The sequence below is a fragment of the Lissotriton helveticus genome, chromosome 2_1, assembly GCF_964261635.1.
Source record: "Lissotriton helveticus chromosome 2_1, aLisHel1.1, whole genome shotgun sequence".
Taxonomy (NCBI): Eukaryota; Metazoa; Chordata; class Amphibia; order Caudata; family Salamandridae; genus Lissotriton; species Lissotriton helveticus.
In genome coordinates, this window is record NC_136059.1 from 1,145,678,784 (window position 1) to 1,145,702,363 (window position 23,580).

Consider the following 23,580-nt stretch of genomic DNA (forward strand, 5'->3'; position numbering starts at 1 on the left):
CCTAGTTCAAACCGCTGCAGGGGCACTCAGCCCCAGCCCTGGCGCGAAACTGGACAAAGGGAAAGGGGTGTAACCACCCCCCTCCCTGGATCCACCCATAGGTGGGTCCCTTGAGTGAATTCAACCCCCTATCTTAGCATAAGTATAGGAACCCAATCCTTAGGACTTTAGGTTACCCTGGACGAAACTCTGCAACATATATCCTGGACCTTAGACATTCTATTTTGTCTAGAAGACGGAAGAATCTTCCTTGGGGTCAAGGAGTGACTCCCTTGTTCAAACGGGCACCAAAGAAGCATCTTGCCGGTATGCATTTCCAAGAGTCCCACCGGATTTGCGACTCAGGACACGGACTTCCAGACTTCTCAGAGGCCGACACGAGATCCCATCAAAGCTGAGACCCGCAGCCCTCACGAGTGACGTGGGACCGGAACTCCTGGACACCATGCACATTTGGTAGTGCATCGACTTTCCGAGCTTTCCCGAAATTGTGCATTGGGCTACTTGTAGTCCAAGCCCGAGCACCATTTGCCCCGAAGATTGTGGGTCTGCACTCCAGGAGTGTTCCGTGGGCCCGCTTCTAGCATTTCCGCTCAAGGCTTCTTCGCGATCCCTGGTCCGTCGACTGGTGGGTCCCAACCAAGGTAACTTCTGTTTCTTGGGCTTTCTTGGTTGCTCCAGACGTGCCCTGACTCTCCTCCAAAGGGTGAGTCTCTCAGACCTTCATGGTCTGCACCAAAGTCAATCTTTGCTTTCTGCGTGGGTTGCTGTTGCCCAGGCTTGTTGGGTCCCATCTGGAATCCGACACCACACCACTCAACATCCTTCGTGGGACAGCTCGAATCCAGCTCCTGGTCGTCCTCGACGCCTGCTGGTCCTCGTGGCTGTAGTCAAGTTTCACCTTCTTCACCTGAAATCACCCAACATCGGTTGGCATCTTCTCATCGCCTTCCTGGTCACTGGCTAGTGACCCAGACCCTATCCCCTCTGCTTTCAGGTTCTCCAGATCTTCGATCCACCCGGACACTTTCGACTTGGTCGCCAGCAGCACTTTGCTGCAGATCGCCGTTGAAAATTACGAGAAACCAGATACCAAAAGACACCTATGCCCCCTTCTTACCTTGCTGAGGTAACTAGAGTACTCCGGTGCTCTCGTGGGTATTAACTCTAGAAATACCTAGTTCTGAAGGGGTTTGCGCCAAGTCCTCCTCTAAGTGTCCTTAATCTGTAATTTTCCAACCGCTAATTTCCCCATAGAAGTTAATGATGATTCGCGGCGGTGTTTAGACACTGCACATGTCCCCCGTGGGTCCCCTGGGTCACTACCTTGGGTGGTTCCTGGTGGCCCCAGCGGTTCTAAAGGCTCTAGGCCTTGTATTTATGTCAGATGTGGTTCTTATATCACTTTCTTATATGCTTTGTGCCCGTAGGGCTAATCATATATTGTGCTAATTTACTGTGTGCTAAATAAGTTTACTGAATGCACTTTTGCCTCTAGCCTCATAGAGAGACTAGAGGGATGTGTTTAGAATGAATACATATAATTAATATATATATATATATATATATATATATATATATACACATACTTTATACTATAATTGTTTATTTAAATAATTTCCATCTAATAAAACTTGGTTGGCTGAACCATAGTTGCTCCTAAAAATACTGGCTGTGCTATTATCGTTTTTACAAATCCTTATTGAATAACATTGTTGAATTAATCGAATATGTTGTTATAATGATTGATTCTACACAGAAAGGTCTGTGAAACTAAAAAACCTTCCCGAGCATGAGTTCCATGTCAACACTTGTTCCAAGGATAACTTGATACCCCTGTTCACATGGACATAAGGGTTGCTCTTGTTTTTTATCAAATGTGTTCTATCTGTGGACTTAAAGGCTGCCCATTACCTACCATTGGTAAACTTCAGCATCCCAGAATGAATATCCATACTTTTCGGGTGATCTAGAATGTTAATCATTCAGTGTGTTCAAGAAGTCTTTATTCGATTAGTTCATCATAAAAGACATAAAATACAATTTATACATATAAAAACAATTAAGACAAGTATTAAATCATGCCAGGCTAATCGGCTTCTTGTTACATGTTTACAGATTTACAGTAGCGCTCAAATATATACATGTTTCGGCAAAATACTGGGGCTAGTTTTAAAACAATCACATCTTTTAGATCCCCGTTGGATTGCTCTTAATAAACCTGATTCTAAGCACCCAGGCCCACCCCAGAAATTTAGCAACCCCCACAACAATTAAAGGGTCCAGATTGGTCTTTAACATTCTACTTGCTTCACCAGCCGAGCTGGTACCTAAGTTTCTACATACCGGCCTAAGCCATTTGCCTCTGGGGGCAGAATAAAGTGGACACACATACAAAAAGTGATTCATGCTTTCAACAATACTTAGGCAATTAGGACAATGCCCCGTCCTATCAGCTCCCCACTTTTTGGTAAAGTCCCCAAGAGGAAGTGAACCAGTTCTAAATTGGAAGAATAGTTTGCGGTCCATGGGCTTTGTTATAATATCCCAATACCTTTCCAACTTGGATATGTCCTTATAAACAGTGAACAGAGCAGTAAGGCTACTCGAGCACATTTTTAAATGCCTGTTGAATGTCACCCATTCCCAATAACACTGTTTAAAATCCTTTTTAGATGGGAATTTGGCTGACTCGGGGGAGAACCACAGGTCTCCATGCCCCAAGGCGATTAGGGTAGCCTTAAGGTCTCTAAACCAGCCTATATTTGTGGCACCAAAGCTGTTTCTAACCTGCAAGCAGGCTTTTGCGTAGTAGTGGAGTTCCGGCGTAGTCCATAGACGACGCCAGAATGTGAGTGGGCGAAATCTAGCATGGTCGTCCACCGGTTGGCACCCTAAATCATAAAAGAGGGGAATTAGTGGTGATGACTGAGGCAGACCTGTTGCCATTCGCAAGAATTTGTTTTGGGCTTGTCTTAACGAGTCCAGGTTACTACCACCCCAGAGTTCTGCTCCATATAGGACTGCTGGTAAAACCTTACCACCATATATCTTTATAAGCGGGGACATTGGCCTTGTAAATGAACCTTTGTGTTCCTTGATCAGTGCCCCACCCAGCTGCTGATGTTTCAAGGTCATGAGCTCAACCTGGTGGGACCAGCTCAACGTCTCACTAAAGGTAACTCCCAAGTAGGTGAAGTACTTTGTCTGCTCCAGGGGGGTATCCCCCATGGAAACCTTGGCTTTGATTTGTTTATCATTCTAGAGCTTAATTGAATTGGATGGAGTCAGTGGGCAGTGCGCCCTTTCTGAGTAAATTCAAGGGTGTCTCCTCTCCTTTTCCCTCTTCTCTCCTTCCCCCTCCTCTCCCCTTCCCCTCCATTAACCACTTGGATGCTAAGGTGTTTTATGGCTTTGAATGTAATTTCCATTGAAGTCAATGGAAACTCCATGACGAGCTGGGCTCGTCATGAGCGTCGAAGGGGTTAAGGTCTCCATTGAGGTCCAACTCAGAGTATCGTTGTGCCTTCTACACTATGAATTCAGAATTTCGCTGAAAAATACTTTCAAAGCAGAGGCTTCTTCCACGTGCAGTGATAGCACTGCAGTATTGGAGCCACCTGAGGAATGTATTTGGTGTAGTTTGGCACGCAAGCTGACTGATGTGTAGAGCAGACTAGGTCCTCTGCTTTGTCAAGTGAATGTGCACATTTGCCTGAGGAGGGCTGAGGAAAACCTGTACATCAGGAAAACAACTCTCCATTGCTTCGAAGTCTTGTAGTACCTCTGGAGAGAGAGCTTGGTTCCTTGTGGTCCCACCACATTTGGCTTGGATCACTGTCGGATATACAGTTCTTCAGAGACTGCTCCTTCTGCTATTTCTGAGCAATTGCCACCAAGTATTACAGTTGACCATTTCCAGAAGCTGGTCGATTGGTAGGAAAGCTAGCCCACATCCTTAACTGGCCCTATGCCGATGCTTGGTAAAGGCGTTTCAAACTGCACTGTCCTCTTTACTACTAAATCTCCATGTCCTCGGTGCTCCGAAGTGTTCTGTCCTCCGGATCGGTCGTCATTTTTAGGTCTCTCCTACGCAGCACGCATGCGCTGCATAGGAGGACCTTTAGCCGTGGCTCTGCTCTTTTTGGAAGCACACACTTCTGCTTGTGGCGGCATCCAGCTTGCGGGAGCGAGCAGGGGCGTAGCACAAGTGCAGTGCTTCCAAAAAGAGCAGACTGCACACGAACACATCACTCTCGGGCTTGTTTTACTGTTTGTCCTCTTTGATTGCACCACTAATACTCACTACCTAGCCACTGTCTGCCGTTCTTATAGCAGTTACAATGCTCATTGTGCTTCCCTGGACAGCTCTCTGGTCGCCTTACTCATTCTCCCTGTGTTTCTGTGTTAGCAGTTGGTGCTCAGCATCTGTTTTTCCTGTGTGACATCTTTGAGAGCTGTTTTTATGTTCCCAGACTTTTCCTGGTCTTTGCTCGCTTAACAGTTATGCACCTTGTGTTAAAAAAACCTCTATTCCTAGTAGACTTTGCTGTCATCATGTTTCCTATGTTTGGCCTCCCTTCGCAGGTAACGCACTGACTGCGATTTTTTTCAAGCACTTTTCTTCTCTGAACACACCCTTTTCTGTGATCTCAATATTATCCTTGTAGTCTCTCGCTCTTTGCTCCTGCACACACTCTCGCTCTGTTCCTGCAGTGTCGCACTGTGTTCCTGCTGTCTCTCTCTCTGTGCTCCTTCACTCTCTCTCTGTGCTCCTTCACTCTCTCTCTGTGCTCCTTCACTCTCTCTCTCTGTGCTCCTTCACTCTCTCTCTCTGTGCTCCTTCACTCTCTCTCTCTGTGCTCCTTCACTCTCTCTCTCTGTGCTCCTTCACTCTCTCTCTCTGCACTCCTTCACTCTCTCTCTCTGCGCTCCTTCACTCTCTCTCTCTGCGCTCCTTCACTCTCTCTCTCTGCGCTCCTTCACTCTCTCTCTCTGCGCTCCTTCACTCTCTCTCTCTGCGCTCCTTCACTCTCTCTCTCTGCGCTCCTTCACTCTCTCTCTCTGCGCTCCTTCACTCTCTCTCTCTGCGCTCCTTCACTCTCTCTCTCTGCGCTCCTTCACTCTCTCTCTCTGCGCTCCTTCACTCTCTCTCTCTGCGCTCCTTCACTCTCTCTCTCTGCGCTCCTTCACTCTCTCTCTCTGCGCTCCTTCACTCTCTCTCTCTGCGCTCCTTCACTCTCTCTCTCTGCGCTCCTTCACTCTCTCTCTCTGCGCTCCTTCACTCTCTCTCTCGGCGCTCCTTCACTCTCTCTCTCGGCGCTCCTTCACTCTCTCTCTCGGCGCTCCTTCACTCTCTCTCTCGGCGCTCCTTCTCTCTCTCTGCGCTCCTTCTCGCTCTCTCTCGCTCTCTCTCTCGCTCTCGCTCTCGCTCTCTCTCGCTCTCTCTCACTCTCTCTCGCTCTCGCTCTCTCTCGCTCTCTCTCTCGCGCTCTCTCTCGCTCTCTCTCTCGCGCTCTCTCTCTCGCGCTCTCTCTCTCGCGCTCTCTCTCTCGCGCTCTCTCTCTCGCGCTCTCTCTCTCGCGCTCTCTCTCTCGCGCTCTCTCTCTCGCGCTCTCTCTCTCGCGCTCTCTCTCTCGCGCTCTCTCTCTCGCGCTCTCTCTCGCGCTCTCTCTCTCTCGCGCTCTCTCTCTCTCGCGCTCTCTCTCTCTCGCTCGCGCTCTCTCGCGCTCTCTCGCGCTCTCTCGCTCTCTCGCGCTCTCTCGCGCTCTCTCTCTCTCGCGCTCTCTCTCTCTCGCGCTCTCTCTCTCTCGCGCTCTCTCTCTCTCGCTCGCGCTCTCTCGCGCTCTCTCGCGCTCTCTCTCGCTCTCTCGCGCTCTCTCGCGCTCTCTCGCGCTCTCTCGCGCTCTCTCGCGCTCTCTCGCGCTCTCTCGCGCTCTCTCGCGCTCTCTCGGCGCTCCTGCAGTCTCGTCGACGTCTGCCTGGACTCCCTTCCACTGGTACATAGTGTTCTGGAGATGCGCTTGGAATGTTGGAAACTCATGCATTTCCACACCTTACCCTTCTCTTAAGATATATGGACTGAGGAGATGAGAGCTGTTCCAACCTGACCCAGGTGTCCGCAGATTCGGGTCTGTGAGGCACCAACTGCTCATGGTGCTGCAGTGACTGCTCCAGGTTTTGGAGTGCATAGGAATGCCGACAGCTGGATGGCGAGCACTGCCCCCGGTGCTACTGGAATGTGTTTGCATGTCTGGAGGAGGCAAAGCTCTTTCGCGCTGGATATCCTGTCTCCTTGAGGAAGATTCCAGTGAATCTGGTTGTGTCTTTGTGGATGGGTTGTGGCCTGTAAAACCCTCTGTGGTGTGAGCTGTTGTATCTCTTAGGATGTGCCCTATATGATCAATGTGATATGGCTTTGCAAAGCGTTTACACAACAGCAATTCTCTTAGCTGCAGGTCCATTGGCTAAATTGCTTACTCTCCTGTACCAGAACTTCAACTATTCTAATCATATTCGGATTTCATTACAACAATTACATCTTTTTGAGGAGTGGTCTTCACAGCCTTAGAGACCGTTCCCACATTTCAATTCCATGCACCTTCCACATTGAAGAAACCACCCACATCCATGGGAGGTGATCCCAGGCCGCCACTCAAATGGGCACCGGTCCTGAATCCGCCCAGATTGGAGGGGGAGTGTCATGCACCCAGTAGTGAGGAGAGTGTCACAAAGCCCGGTGTCCCCACCACTACAGAGCAACTTGCATTCATAACTCTCCTCCTCCCCCACTGAATACTTTTGCCTCTGAATGAAAATGTACAGACACACAGCTCAATTATTGTGGTCCTGTAATACCACCCAAACCTCGTGTTCCCTACCTACTAGAAATATTGCGTTGGTGAAGCAGTTAGTTCTAGCCCACCCTTTCTGTCCTGTACGAGCCTCCTCTTTGGTGGTGACCTATTTTGTTGGCAGTAATGATACATTTACATTTGTTACTTCATCTTTGGTCTCTCGCAGCAAGGTGGTAGAGGCAAGATGGCTCCTAGCCGTGCCAATTTTATGAGAAAGATGCACAAGTTTTGAGATTGTTAGAACCTTCTTTTAGCATGTGTAGAAGGAACCATCTAATTCAGTAGGTTCTCAACAGGTCCCTTCATTTCTAGTGTTGACAGGCTAAGAGGTACAACCAGTCATAATTTTTCCTTGTGATTAGTTCCTCTAATGGGATCTCGTGAATTAAGCTAGTAGCTGCTCAGTTTTTCTTTTGCCAAATTTTCTTTCTCAGGTCCTCTTTGTATAGAGATGTTGCAATTTGCTGTCTGCCTCTTAGATGCTAGCTAAGCTCTTTGGTCATCTGTAAGGTGCATTACGTTGTGCTTCTCAGAAGAGAGTTTCTCTTTGGCTACCTACTGTGTGTAGCAAGTAGTTGTGTGCTTCCGTCTACCCAGATAACTGTATTCCCATTTGGGGTCCTGTTTTGTGGAATCAGCAGATGTTCGCATGAGCCTTTCTACTGGGGCTGCATTCAGTCTTGTGTGTGCATAGAGGTATGCCTATCTGCTGGTGTGTTGGGCATAATCTTTAGTGGGGACTTCCTGTGTGGAATGAGTGGTTGTGGTACGTGCTGTGCTTCCCCTCATGTCTTTTGATCATACAGCCTTCTTCGGGAACATGTTCTCAGGAATGAGATGTTTTGAGATTATGAATGTATTCTCGTAACTGTTTACCTTTTGATGACCTTGTGTGTGTACCTTGTATTTGTAGGTCTCAACCTATTTGCCTTTTAGTGACCTTGTTTATGTACTTTGTACTTGTAGGTCTCAACCTATTTCGAGGGGTAAAGCTCAATTATTGTGGTCCTCCGCTTTGAAACGAGCTATGGTTGGAGTTCACTCTAATTCCTTGGACTGTATTCAGATTGGGAGACTTGTGTATTGGAATACGTTTTGTGATTGTCGCCCTGTAGCAGAGAAAAAGTTTACTATTTAGGGTCCACATTTATGATAATGTTTTGGATCTTGGCTGGTTTATTCGTGTTTTTATTATTCTTTGAGGATCTCCTATGTCCTTTTGGAATAGATTGCCCTTAAGGGATTTCGGGGATCACGTGGTTTTCAGTCCAAATATAACATCAGGAGTTATTCCCCTTTGAGGCCCACACAAACTCACTGCACGCAGCAGTTCCACAGTCTTACTCCCGGGAAACCTTACTCCTTTAGAATTGCTTTGTACTTGTCGGAAGTTTTTGATCCCCCACGAGCACCTGGGATCTCACCCTTTGGGGACACCTAGCTGTCCCAACACATTGTGGGTCACAGCCTGTCTCCTGTGAATAGATTATTTAATCAAGACCACCGGCATTCAGTGAATGTAGTTGATCTTTGTTCGGGGTGTTTCCTGTGCTCCATGGGAGCCACAATACCCAAATTTGTGGTTGGGCCCCAGTTCATATGAGCAGTTCCATGCGAAGACGAAATGATAAGCGTACCCCGCCCAATGTCTTTACACGCAAACATGATGGTGCATGGAAAAGCCTGTGCGATGAAAGAACTCGCCCCAAATCAAGATCCATTAATAAACAATGTATTTAATAATTTTGTGTTGTGCCAGACAACCAGTGCTCCAGAACTCCAAAAACAGGGACCAAGTCCTAAAAATAGATGAGGGAATAATTAGCATTGGCAATGTGCATCACTGCCACTTCATCTTAAGGAGGACTGTCACAACCTTATTGCGCTCTCTATTACAGTAATCGATGAAATGAAAATCTTAGCAATGTGTATTATATCTGCATTAAATATACGTTTACTGTGCCTACTTTAATTTATAAATCATGTACAAGAGTATCGTGACTTTGTTTTATTGATGCCCTAAAGAGGCCTCCTATTTGACCACTAGAAAAAATAAACTATTGCTTCTGTGCCTGACAGTGTTCACCCTCCACCCCACACGAGCATGCCCTTCCCTTCCCTTTCTCTTCTGTGCTGGTTCACCCCCTCAGCCCTCACTCTGACTCCCATCCCCATCCCCACACCCGCTTGAGGACCTATCTCACACCTCTCCTCTGGCCTTTCTGCGACTGTCATGACCCACCTCCCTGTCTGTTACTTTCTCCGCTGCCTGCCATGCTTTCTCTCACTCTAGCTTTGCATGGCTCCCTCCCTGCCTGTGACTCTTCCTTCATGACTAGCGCCCAGTAAAGCACTTGAGAAAAAAAGTGTTATAGAGCAAAACAGAACGAATTCTACACCTTGTGTCTAACACTTAAGAAAAGCCACTTGCTGAGGTATTCTTTCGGTGAATGGAAATATTCAACTTACAACTATTAACAAGATTTGGCATAGCCAATAGGTCTCGCCTTTGGGACCTTATAAGTGTTTACCCATGCAACAGTTGTTGTTGCACCAAGGATATTGTACTGCATAACTAAATACTTATAAGGTCCCAAAACCGAGACCTATTGGCTATTCCAATGCTTGTTAGAGGTTTACTTTCAACCTGTCGTTTGTTGTGAAGCCTGTGCACTGGTACTTATCTCCAGTGTCTTTCTGCAGGTGCCTTAAAAGGCCAAAGTGTAAAGTCCTTTCCATCTGTGACCTCATTGGCTCGCTGCTCCATTATGCAATGTATGCATTTGTTCACTGTCCCTTTGTCCCCCACTATCATGGCTGGCGCAACGATGATAGACTGGTTTCGGAATCTGTGTTCTGTCTCTGTTCCGGCCACAGACTACAGTGTAACCTTTAGCATACATTTGATGCGTGGCTCTGCCCTTGAGTCCTAGGGCTCATTGCGGACAAATGGGATGGTTGCCCCGAGCAGACGCCAAGCGGAACTCTTACCCTCTTATTACAATATTTCTTATCCCCGGATCGTGCCCAGTCTGTTAGGTTTAAGCAGTACTTATGTTCCAACAAGGACCCCCTGTACGCCGATTTTCTGATGTAAGCTACAGCTGAGTTCCATGGTGCTCTTTCTTAGCTGTCGCGTTTTCTCCACGTCCATACATTCTGTCGTTTGGTTCAGAGTGCACAGCCAGACAGGGTATCACATCTCTCCTGCTCCGAGGGTCATCCAGGTAATTGCAATTTCATATTGTTAGAATTGTCTATTTACCCTGTTAGACGGGAACCTGGAGGGTCGGCCGAGCACAAGGGGAGAGGCCTCCGGTGAGGGCCGTCTCCAGCGAGCGTACAGACAAGTAACTTCCCCCCCACAGATGGACACCACACGAAGATCATTTTAACACCTTTTATAGGCAATTCTTTGAGTAAGGTGGTACGATACAAGGATATCAGGACACGATGATCCTCTCAATTCTAGTCTCTATTAGGGGAAGGGGGTAGCGGGACAGTCTTGGTACCTACAGGTACTGAGGTGAAACGGTGGTAGCTCACAATCCTCGAGCTCGGCGTTCGGACGGGTCAGACCGCGGCAGCGCCAGCAGGTCCCGAAGAGGTCGTAGGTGGCAACGGGCCGCGGCAGCACCAGCAGGTCCCGAAGAGGTCGTAGGTGGCAACGGGCCGCGGCAGCGCCAGCAGGTCCCAACGAGGATGACGGTTACAACGGGCCGCGGCAGCGCCAGCAGGTCCCACGAGGATGAACGGTGCAGAAGGCCGCGGCAGCGCCAGCAGGCAGGACAATAGTTCACAAGGCAGGGCTGCGGCAGCGCCAGCAGTCCGTCAAGGATGAGTTCTTCTCGGTGTCTCTCGACTCCAGGATACAACTGCCTTCCTGCTCTGGGGCTGCCTCAGTTATAGGTCTGGCGCCCTTTGATGTCCGGACCCTCTCACTGGGAGGTCGGGAGGTCCGGGATGAGGGAGTCCAGACACCCAGCAGGGGGGTGGAGCCAGCACCCGGGGAGGCTGGGGGCGATCGGCACCTGGCGGGGGAGAGCCATCGACACTTCTTTCTCCCATTAACCTGCCAAGTGGTCCGTTCACCTCCTGGATGGATGGTGGTGCCGGGATGTCGGGGCCCGGCCAGGCCCAGGGTTGGGGTCGAGCCGAGGCCGCGTGGTGCAGTGTCCAAGATGGCGGCTGGGCCGGGCAATGGGGTTGACGGGGGCCTGGGCCCGTGGCACAGAGATATCCGGGAGCAGGCGTCCCGGAGGGGGACGGGTTGCGGGTTGTTTCTGCGGGTAGCACCCGGAGAGCCGATGTCTGGGCCCTGTCATGCGGGGAGGGAGCGAGCCCTTCGTGGGGCCTGTCCAACATACCCGTTTCCTCATTGTAGTTGGTCACTCAAATTATTTTTATATCGAGATTGGTCCTGTAAATAAATAAATGACCTGCTAATGCAATTGTAGAAAGTTTAGGGGGAGTCATGTCTAATCTGCGCGCACTATTTGAAAATGCTGGTTTTGAAAATAATGACATCAGCCTGCTAACAGTAAAAGACTTATGAGTACATTTCCCTGCAAGTGAGAAACTAAAAAATTGAATTGCCATAAGTAAGAAAAATATATATAAACTATTGGGGTGCGGTGACGTTTGCCAATTGAAAAGTAGATGCAGGTTTTCAGTGGTTAAGAGAAACATCCAGAGATTCCCGAGGGTAATGAAGCGTAATCACGCGAGAATCGCTGTTATGAGCAGTTTTCGATCTGACCTGCTTGGCACGGCTGTCTTCCTCCACGAGGAAAAGGGTGGAGGTTGGGGCTGGGGTGGAGCATCTAGTGGACTTGAAAGAATGGGCTAGGCGTCGATTCACATTTTACTGTGAATTTCAAGTTTTCGTTTTTTTTTTTTTAGTTCACAAATGGCTAGAATGCAGCCCGTTGACGATTAGCTAGATACCTGGCTTGCCTGGTGCACAAACCTAAACAACGCAGTTGGACAACATCTGCATCAAATGTGTAACATTTCTTCGAACCAGACATTTCTTGCCTCTTAATTTTTTATTTTTTAATTAACCTAACTCAAAGCTGTTTTTGTTACTTAACCCTTTTGTCCCACGATTTACATATCTTGCACGTTTTAAACCACTCGGCCTGCTGTTTCTAATTGTTTTTCGTCCTTTTTAAAAGCGGACTCGTATTTGATAGTCATTAAGGTGTTTTCTGACTCTTTAGAAAAGTTTAAGTCGACTTCGACAAGTTGCTCGTGAGCTACTGGTAGCTCTCCGTCTACCTATAAGTAGCTCCCCTTGATGCATCCTAGCCTCCTAATTTTGAAGCTTTTGCTCCGTTGAATTAATGTGTGTATATCAAAATAGAAAAACTTATATTTGAGTCGAAAAATGTGTGTATTTTCAGACCTTAGAAGCTGATGTTTGGAGAAAAGGGAATTAATTTATATAAATATATATTTGCTTATAATGGGCTAGTTAGGTCAACAAAGTTTTTAGTCTTTGGGTTGTGTTAGTGCCAGTTTTCTGTATAAGTGGTAGTGTATATGCATACACGTATAAATGTATTCCCTGTTTGTTTTATATATATATTTCAACCCCTCAGTCATAGGAATTTTACCTATTCATTAATTTATGGCACTTGGCACTTTTTTGAACCCATTGAGGTTCAATAGGGTGACACCTTTGCACTTGTCACATATTAACTATAATAGGATATGGAGAGATTGTAAGCCCACTTGGGCTCAATTTAGAAGAGCAGCATAAAAACAAAGAGCATAACATCTTGACACCAATATGAGAATGTTTTTATTATCTGTGGCAAACCCAAACAAGCATTGAAAATGCAATAGGTCTCGCAATAGAAGAGTTTGACATTTTTCGTTTTGCATATGGATGAGTGGCGTTGCGTGGATGAGTGGCGTTGCGTGGGTGAGCGGCGTTGCGTGGGTGAGCGGCGTTGCGTGGGTGAGCGGCGTTGCGTGGGTGAGCGGCGTTGCGTGGATGAGCGGCGTTGCGTGGCTGAGCGGCGTTGCGTGGCTGAGCGGCGTTGCGTGGGTGAGCGGCGTTGCGTGTGTGTGTGGCGTTGCGTGTGTGTGGCGTTGCGTGTGTGTGTGGCGTTGCGTGGGTGAGTGGCGTTGCGTGGGTGAGTGGCGTTGCGTGGGTGAGTGGCGTTGCGTGGGTGAGTGGCGTTGCGTGGGTGAGTGGCGTTGCGTGGGTGAGTGGCGTTGCGTGGGTGAGTGGCGTTGCGTGGGTGAGTGGCGTTGCGTGGGTGAGTGGCGTTGCGTGGGTGAGTGGCGTTGCGTGGGTGAGTGGCGTTGCGTGGGTGAGTGGCGTTGCGTGGGTGAGTGGCGTTGCGTGGGTGAGTGGCGTTGCGTGTGTGTGTGGCGTTGCGTGTGTGTGTGGCGTTGCGTGTGTGAGTGGCGTTGCGTGGGTGAGTGGCGTTGCGTGGGTGAGTGGCGTTGCGTGGGTGAGTGGCGTTGCGTGGGTGAGTGGCGTTGCGTGGGTGAGTGGCGTTGCGTGGGTGAGTGGCGTTGCGTGGGTGAGTGGCGTTGCGTGGGTGAGTGGCGTTGCGTGGGTGAGTGGCGTTGCGTGGGTGAGTGGCGTTGCGTGGGTGAGTGGCGTTGCGTGGGTGAGTGGCGTTGCGTGGGTGAGTGGCGTTGCGTGGGTGAGTGGCGTTGCGTGGGTGAGTGGCGTTGCGTGGGTGAGTGGCGTTGCGTGGGTGAGTGGCGTTGCATGTGTGAGTGGCGTTGCATGTGTGAGTGGCGTTGCGTGTGTGAGTGGCGTTGCGTGTGTGAGTGGCGTTGCGTGTGTGTGTGGCGTTGCGTGTGTGTGTGTCGTTGCGTGTGTGTGTGGCGTTGCGTGTGTGAGTGGCGTGGCTGAGTGGCGTTGCGTGGCTGAGTGGCGTTGCGTGGCTGAGTGGCGTTGCGTGGCTGAGTGGCGTTGCGTGGCTGAGTGGCGTTGCGTGGCTGAGTGGCGTTGCGTGGCTGAGTGGCGTTGCGTGGCTGAGTGGCGTTGCGTGGGTGAGTGGCGTTGCGTGGTTGAGTGGCGTTGCGTGGTTGAGTGGCGTTGCGTGTGTGAGTGGCGTTGCATGTGTGAGTGGCGTTGCGTGTGTGAGTGGCGTTGCGTGTGTGAGTGGCGTTGCGTGTGTGTGTGGCGTTGCGTGTGTGTGTGGCGTTGCGTGTGTGTGTGGCGTTGCGTGTGTGTGTGGCGTTGCGTGTGTGTGTGGCGTTGCGTGTGTGTGTGGCGTTGCGTGTCTGAGTGGCGTTGCGTGGCTGAGTGGCGTTGCGTGTCTGAGTGGCGTTGCGTGGCTGAGTGGCGTTGCGTGGCTGAGTGGCGTTGCGTGGCTGAGTGGCGTTGCGTGGCTGAGTGGCGTTGCGTGGCTGAGTGGCGTTGCGTGGCTGAGTGGCGTTGCGTGGCTGAGTGGCGTTGCGTGGCTGAGTGGCGTTGCGTGGCTGAGTGGCGTTGCGTGGCTGAGTGGCGTTGCGTGTGTGAGTGGCGTTGCGTGTGTGAGTGGCGTTGCGTGTGTGAGTGGCGTTGCGTGTGTGAGTGGCGTTGCGTGTGTGTGTGGCGTTGCGTGTGTGTGTGGCGTTGCGTGTGTGTGTGGCGTTGCGTGTGTGTGTGGCGTTGCGTGGCTGAGTGGCGTTGCGTGGCTGAGTGGCGTTGCGTGGGTGAGTGGCGTTGCGTGTGTGAGTGGCGTTGCATGTGTGAGTGGCGTTGCATGTGTGAGTGGCGTTGCGTGTGTGAGTGGCGTTGCGTGTGTGTGTGGCGTTGCGTGTGTGGCGTTGCGTGTGTGAGTGGCGTTGCGTGTGTGAGTGGCGTTGCGTGTGTGAGTGGCGTTGCGTGTGTGAGTGGCGTTGCGTGGGTGAGTGGCGTTGCGTGGGTGAGTGGCGTTGCGTGGGTGAGTGGCGTTGCGTGGGTGAGTGGCGTTGCATGGGTGAGTGGCGTTGCGTGGGTGAGTGAATGGTTAGCTGTTGCTTATGCGACGTATAGCACTTAATACTAAAGTAGGCAGACCTTCTTAGCCTTTGTGAGAATAATAGCAAAATAAAAATAAAAACCAGATCAAGTCAAGGACGCAAACGGCACCATGCTATTGTTTATTTACTCAGATGATATGCATAAAAATGTAACTTGTGAGCACGTTTCTCTAACTCTCCAATAATCCCATTACAACACTTTGTACAAATGAGATTGGGACTCATCCTTCCGAAGTCGAGAAAAATGTGCAACGCTGTGTTGAAGTTAATTTTTTTAATTAACAAAATGCAAATAATGTGGAGAGATTTCAAGTGATTCAGGAATGGGGGCCCTTGTAAAGAGAAAGTACGGCCGGCCTGGGCAGTGATAGGGGAGGAGGGAGGAGAAATGCGAGTCACGGCAGCAGCAGCCTTTGATGTGCCTGCCGGCCGGCCGTGAATAATTAGGGGGTGAGAAATGCGCTCGGAGGGCTGCCTTTGATGTGGTAATGCGAGGCAGGCAGGCAGGCGGCTGGTGGCATTGTGCACGCGCTTTTTAGGGCTTGCGCAAGCGCAATGACCTAAAAAGCACATGCACTTGAAGGAATCGCCAGTGGAATCGCCAGTGGATAAACACTGGATAAGCCCCTATAGAGCTTCGCCAGCTATGCGCTGAAGCGCATCAGCAGGCGGGCCCTAAAAAAGTGCTTGCTATCTATTATAGTGACACTTTTCTTGATAACCTCTTGTGTTTATTATTGTTTTACACAGGTTTTTTTTTTTTTACAATGTGCAATATGGATCGTGGTATATTTATGACAAGATTATAGTGTTGTAAACCATGGCATATTTAGCTTTTGCAATTCTTATTTAAAAATGTTTTAATAGATTTAAATGCAACACATTAGGTCCAATGTTTACATTTATATTTATCTATTGGTACATTTACTTATTTATTGAGTCAAGATGCATGCTCATTTGCACATAGTGTACCTTTTTATTTAGTTTTAGCGCTCGTAGGAAAACGAATGCTAGAAGTATTTTTTCCATATCTATGAACAAGTCACCTGTTTGTACAAGTAACGTTAAGCACTATCACTTTAAATCTTGGTTAAACATTCAGCAACGCGTCATGTGATCAAGGCCCGTGTGGGGCTGAAACGCGTTATGTCGGAGATGCAGGGCATGGAATAAACTCACTTTTGCACCAGGAACTTTGGGTCCGCGTTTCTTTTCCAAGGGGAATTGGATGTTTTGCGGCAAAGCCAGCAAAATAAATATATATATATATATATATATATATATATATATATATATATATATATATATATATATATATATATATTCAATGAAAAAACCATAGGTTTCAGGCCTTATATAGTTAGGAATTAGCATTTAAAAAACCTTTGAAATTAACTCGATAAACTATAAGTTTTAGGGGTGTTATAGTTAACTGGACATTTCACTCATACAAAACCATTGAAATTGCTCCTATATAGTTAGTTGGACTAACTATATTTCGCGCACCCGCAATCCACTGCTGATGATGTCACATATTACATCATTCATGACCTGGTCAGTGACATCACTGATGACATCTCAAATGACATCACTGATGACATCATCCAGTGAATGTGGTTTGCTTCGTTATTTAAATATGCATTATATATAGCAATTTGCATTAAAGAATGAGTGGATATATAATAATAAATATTTGGATGAAGGATTTAGTAGCAATGTAATTGACTGTTTACTTTAACAATGTAATAATAATAATAATAATCCACATTTGTAAAGCGCACAATCACCCGCAAGGGTCTCTAGGCGCTGGGGGCCGTCGGGAAGATTAAGCGAGCTATTGCCCAGAGTCACATGGTGCTGGGCTAACCTGCCGCCGGAGCCGGGGATCGAACCCTGATCCCCAGATTCTAGCGTCAGTCGCCCTGGCCGCGGCGCCACACCTCCGCTCTGTATAGTGTCTCACTAAATATAGTGGATAGTGACTAAACTGTGTGAATATCTGTATCACTTTGTCAGTTGTTGTGTAAACTGGTTCTCCAGTTGGTTACTAGCTATGTGAAAGTTTATATTAGTTATTAATTAGTTAACTGAGTATTTGTGTTGGAGAGTGAATGTGTGTGTGTGTGTGTGGTTCGGTGGGGGGGGTGTGTGAGTGCCCAAAGATGTGTGAATAGTTGATTCAGTAGATATATGTAGTTAAAACTACATGTTATAATAGTTGTTTGGGTGAGTGAATATCTTTATGGGAGTGGTGATGAGCAAATATATTTCTCTTTGGTTCATGTCCAACAAAGTAGAAAAATAAAAGGCAGTGTATATGTCAGTCTTTGTATATAAATAAGTATTCATATGACTCAATGATTCTGTAAGTGACTATATGGATGACTGTATACTTGTAGTAATAATTTTATAATACAGTAAGTATGACTTACTATGTAAATGAATAGATGAAGTGGTGTTTGTATAAGTGTGTAGCTAAGTAAGTATGTAAGTATGATCCATTTTTTGCATAAGTGAGTAGGATAACTTCATATTTTAATAGGTTGTGTGCTGGTGTGTAATGACGATATAGGTGTATAAGTATTTTTGATAGTGTTCTATTTTTCATTGACCGCATGTATGATTGAATCTACAGGTAAGTGATTAGATGTGTGTATACATCAAGGAATCACTGAGTGGGTTTTTAGATACTTGTATTGCTGTGTCAATGGATTCAAATATGATACTCTGTATTTTACAAAGAGTGATGAAAGATTTTACTAGTGTATGTGATTGTCACGTGGATGATGTCATCAGTGATGTCATTTGAGATGTCATCAGTGATGTCACTGACCATGTCATGAATGATGTAATATGTGACATCATCAGCAGTGGATTGCGGGTGCCCGAAATATAGTTAGTCCAACTAACTATATAGGAGCAATTTCAATGGTTTTGTTTGAGTGAAATGTCCAGCTAACTATCACCCCTAAAACTTATAGTTGAGTGAATTTCAAAGGTTTTTTATATGCTAATTCCGAACTATATAAGGCCTGAAACCTATGTTTTTTTTCAGTGAATTTGCAAGTTTTTTTAATGCTAATTCCCAACTATGTAAGGCCTGAAACCTATGGTTTTTTCATTGAATTCAAAAGGTTTTTTAAATGCTAATTCTATTAGCGGATAACGTTTAAATATATTAATATCCCAGCGGGACCACCTGAGCAGCCCTAGGGGGGTCAGGGTGTTTCTACCCTGCCCCCTTTTTGTGTTCTACACGTTTGTTTTTCTGCTTACTTGTGCCTCAGTCTACTGAGCACAAGATGGATGCCAACACTTCCTGGTTAGAAGTGTTGACAGCCAATGAACATGCAGCTTTCTCGGGAAGGCATGCTGATTGGCTGCCACTGTCTGTCAACACTCCAAACCAGGAAGTGTTGGCAGCCATCTTGTGCCTCGGTAGAACCAAGGCACAAGAAAGCAGTGAAACAAAGGTGTAAAACTCGCAAAGGGGCCAGGGTAGAAGTACCCTGACCCCCTAGGCCTGCTCAGGGGGGTCCCACAAGGACCCTCCAGGCCCAAAAAATATATATATATTTTTTTTTTTAAATCGCGGGTACGCGTACCGTACGCGTGCGTACGGTACGTGTACCCCGCAACTTTATTTTTTTATTTTAATTTTTTAATTTTTTCCTTGGGGGTCCTTGTGGGACCCCCTGAGCAGGCCTAGGGGGTCAGGGTGCTTCTACCCTGCCCCCTTTTTGAGTTCTACACATTTGTTTTTCTGCTTTCCTGTACCTCACTCTACCGAGGCACAAGATGGATGCTCACAATTTCTGTTTTGGAGTGTTGACAGACAGTGGCAGCCAATCAGCATGCAGCTGTTGCACGTAGGGGTACGCGCACGTACGCGTACCGTACGCGTACGGGTAAGCTTATGGGTAAGCTTAGGGTGAGCTCATATAGATATGTGTTTTGAAGTTAATTTTCATAAAAACCACAAGCAATTTTCACCAAATATAGCAAAGGCACTTCTGCGTACCAGTCCCTACAATTTTGCCAAGTTTGGTGTAATTCAGTTTAGCGGTTCGGGCTGTAGCCTTGTCCGAACGTCCAATGGAAATTAACATGGGGAAAACACGTTTTGGGACCCCCCTTTTTTTCTCAGCCCCCACTTCACGAATCCCCCCCGAAACTTTCAGGGAAGGAGCGCAGCGGAGCTGGCCAAAATTTTGGAAAATTACACGCAAATTCCTCAACCGGCGCCAAAGTTATTCCCAATAAAATGTTACGGATTTCCTATGGTAGCTAGGTCGTAACTATATATACCTACTGGCTATCGCCAGTAGGTAATATATATATTTATAAATATTTATTTGAAGCTGATATTTGAGTGATAACTTGTATGGCGTTCAGGAGACCTAGTATGGCGTTAAGGAGACCTAGTACTATTATTTTTACTTTGGTGCCCGGGGCATTGCAGCGGGGTTTTTTGGGTGGTGTTTTTTGTTTTTTACATTACTGCTGGCAACCACATGCCTGATGAATTGAGGGGATCACTGCTCGTATCTTGCATGGGGAGGCCAATTCTGTAATCTTGTCAAATGTGGTCACTATAAAATTTTAATATTAGTAGCTTGAGATGCTTTTCATTCAACATAATTATCTCTTTTAACAAAAATCGTTGGAGACCCCTGGTCTAAGTATGCCTGAAGCACGGCAAATAGGCAGGTGATGGAAAGAGCAGCGGTTAAGATTTTTATTCCCCAGGCAAAAATGGAGTTTTGCTTTTGACGCTTCCTCCCGTCCCAGCCCCCATCAGCAATAGGGCAACATTTGCAACTCCTAGTCACGATCTTCATTCTTTGGTGCCCACAGCTGCTGATATTTTAAGGCCAGCCATGCAGGCCTGAGTGCAGATTTTGTAATTTTGCCTTTGAACCTTTATGGTATCTTTCGAAAGGCCACAACTTTTGATCGTGTTGAACTTGGGGAACCAATTAGGTAATGATATGATTATTGCTAGTAAAATGCCGAATGTATACCTGCATCTAAATGTTTTATAGGCAAGCAAATATTACTTCCAATAATCACCTGTGCACGTTTACTGACTTTCTGTAACAATATTGTAAAGTGTTGTTTTGCTTTCCATCTGTTAACTTGGAATATCTGACAGGTCTTGCATGATCTTATTTCTACTCCAGTGACCACTTTTCTTGGAGTCTGGTGCTACACCCCTCCAACACCGCCAGTGAGTGACAGAGGGCTCATTCTCCAACCCCCTTCTCTTTTTTTTATTCATTCATCCTTACCTGATAATTCAATTGCCTCTGTTGGATTCTTCTATCCCTTAGTCCGAATTAATGCCTAAGTTTTCTTCTTTGATGCACCCTGTACCCTCACCCTACATCAAATCTCAGTATGGCTCATTGCACCCTCGTGCAAATCTTGTTAAAGCCTGAAATCTATTTCCCTTTCCTACTTCACCCTCTCAATCCCACCAATAATTGTCCAGAGCTCTCGCATCACTAATCCGTTTCTTGCTCCTACACTTCCTCATTTCTGCTCCTCATCAGTTATCTAATCATGTTCTAAACACTTTTTTTCTGTACCCGCTTGGATTCATTTTGCACATTTCTTGCGAACATTTGTTTCATTTCAAACAAATGCCATATTAAATTTGCGATTAAAGTTAATTTCATGCCCCCCCTCCCGCCCCCCCCTTGGGGGTAGCACTGTACCTGGAATACCCTTGTGCATATTCTTGATTTGTAGACTTTTACCTTACTGAGGAGTATAGTTTATTTAAGAGCTCTTAGCTGGCAGTGTTTTAACACAAGAATGCATTGCTTATTGAAGGAACCGGGTTTACAGACCGTGTACCTCCTAAGAATTTATGTGACTTACAAACTTTTAGTAAATATTTAGAGTTTTTGTTTGTATCGACCATATTTAATTCTGGTGAGGAGACTACTTTACTTCTCTAATTATATACATTTTATTTCAGAAGCCTTTGTCATGTACAACTTAAAGTTAAGTTTTGTCCTGGATCGATTAAAGTATGTATTTTAACTTGCTGCTGATTCTGTATTCAAGAGTAATGATTACAACTTGATCCAACTTGTTATGCATCAGGCTCACCTCTTGTTTCTACCCATAAAAGATATACTGTTCAATAAAATGCAGCAAAAACATATCCTTTATTGAGTGCTGATATGAGAGCTGTATCGGTTAGGCCTAAACATAAACTGAGTAAACAGCACTGTTCTGTTGATAATTTATTGGTCCACGTCAGGTGAGTGCCTTATGTAAAGAAAAAAACAATAGGGCTGTTTGGCATGTTGGAAATTATTTGAGGGAAAAAAACCTAATTGGGAATGAAGAGAGGAAACGGATTGAGGAAAAGAACGACACGGGCCTGAGAGAGTGTGATTAACAGGATTACACAAGGGAATTAAGGAAGGGAAAATGCACACCGTCTTTGATGGCGCATGGTATCTTGGCTCACAGTAGAGTGCAGTTGAAGCCAACATGCTGGATTAGTCCTACTGTCTGTCACACAATAAAAGTCACCCTTCTGGAACGAGGGGTGTGAGTTGTATAAATCAGGCAACAAAACGACTCGCATATGCAAACAAATTTCTATCAAAATTAAATCCTATTTATTTTTCATACAATATAAAAAGTTATCAAAAACAAACATCTATTTTCCAAGAAAATAAAATCGTATACACTTAAATCTCTTTTGCATAATCTTTGGAAGTATTCACTTTTACTCACAACATATCTTCGTTTTTGCTAGCAATATACTGTTTTCATCATTACACAATTTCTAACTTGTTCCTAATCTAAACAATATATAATGTAAAGAGCAGGGATGGATCCCTGTAAATCATCGATTTCAGTGGCTCTGATGTTTAACGCCATCGTCATCGGTACACAATAACATTTTCAGTCTTCTGATCATTTTGCAATTGTTAACTAATCATTCAATCTCCAGGTGGTTTATTTTCGTTACTGCGTGTACATTAGGATCAGGCTTGCCTTGTTGTCTGAAAGACTGATTTCTTGAGTAAAGGTCATGTATTGAAAAATATTATTCACCAATAGCTGCACTTCTTTCAAATGTGATCCTCATCACCAATACGTATTATCGCCCACTCACACTGGTAAGTGAATGGCAGAACTGCCCACTAGGGAATTTAGGAGGAGAACTCACTTGTTTCTCTGCTGAAATAAGGTATTGTGTTCTCCAGAACCTGGTAGTTGGACCCTATACAATGGATTATTCATAATACTGGATTCCTCATGTGATAAGGATACATACATATCACACAAGAAATCTAGAAAGAGAGAAGCTTATCTGCAAATTTCATTGATTTAAAGTATGAAATGTGCTTACTTGCCCAAATAGAGTCAATATGCACCACGAATGTCTGCCAGCTTTGCTACTTGGAATGTAAGCTCAGACTTTTGTCTTATTTTGCTTCTTTTGTCCAGTTGAATGTTTAAAGATACTCCAATTCCAACTATACAGCGATTAATAAAGGAAGTGTAACATGTTTGCTTCTTAACCCCCTGCTTTAGCAGGTGTGGTAAATACTACAGCGTTTGCACACAAATCGAGAAACTAAATGTGAGTGATTTATTTGATCCCTTTGTGTGGTATTCTGCCACGTGAGTGTGGAACTCAATGCACCACAGAGTACACTGTGGAATCGCTCAAGTATATCTCTGGTAGCGCAGTTACATCTGTACCTAATGTAATGTCCATTGAGAAGCACAGCACATTCAGCATTTTTATTACAGAAGTCTGCGTTTACATTCTGGGCTTTTTCTGTGCTTTGAGGGATAGAAAATACAAAAGCACCAAGGTGATGGATGGAATTTTTTAATTAATCTCAGCCATTGGCAATCGCTCGGGCTGCTTCCCAAAACATTGTTTTTTTCCCCACCATGCCACCTCCGTGTGGAACCAGCCATATGCAAATCAGTTATGACTCCCTGAACACAAGCTTCATAAGACGAGTTTCGTGCTAGTTAGGGCTCAGTGATGCAGTGTGCCCAGGATCCACCTCTGGGCGTACCTGGCACATGTAGGGCGGCAGATGCAAAAACAAGCATTTACAATGCAACGGTTTCGCCTTTGGAAAAGTTTGAGCTATTGGCATTGTAAATGACAAAATTTGTATTTATGTGTTGGTTTTGAAAACAGATAAATAAATGGCATTGTCATTTACATTGCCAATAGCTCTAAGTTTTCCAAAGGCGAAACCGTTCCCAGTAAGAGCAAAGATCGAGTTAAACACTAAACGATTCTGTGTAAAACTGCACTAAAACCTACCAATACGGCAGGGTATGGATGTGTGGCAGACCGCACCTTTCATTACCATGTGCAACCCCGCCCCCCTTGTTAAAAAAAACATATTTGCTTCAGGGGATTACAAAACTACAATAACTTGAATGGCAAAAATAAAGATGTTATTAGTAAGGCACCATTCAATCATTTCTAGAAGCATATTCTTGTGCATGGCGATTGCTAAAGGTCTAATACTTAAGAAATGTTGTACTGCACTTAATCCATCTTTGTAGTGTATACTTGTGTATAGGGACGAGACATCAAGGGTTATCACTCTCCCACTCAACATCATAAATACGCTTTAAAAAGTCAGCGGTGTCCCTAATATAAGACGGTAATGAGCTGACTATAGGATTTAAAAAAATAATTTCAGCTGCTGACTCACGCAGCGTATGTGCTTTGGTTAAT

At 46.0% G+C, this 23,580-nt stretch overlaps 1 protein-coding gene across 4 annotated transcripts in view; it reads left to right on the forward strand.

Annotated features, from left to right (window-relative positions):
- ACO1 (aconitase 1) overlaps window positions 1-23,580 on the forward strand; it is a 418,934-nt gene that overhangs the window by 80,874 nt on the left and 314,480 nt on the right. Inside the window, exon 1 of one of the 4 annotated variants that reach the window (XM_078675990.1) lies at window positions 9,637-10,084. The exons of 2 other annotated variants lie outside the window; for them this stretch is intronic. The gene's annotated coding sequence lies outside the window, so the exon portion shown is untranslated. Of the gene's footprint in view, window positions 1-9,636; window positions 10,085-23,580 lie in introns of those variants that run through there. One more of the 4 variants, XM_078675988.1, reaches the window with a different exon arrangement.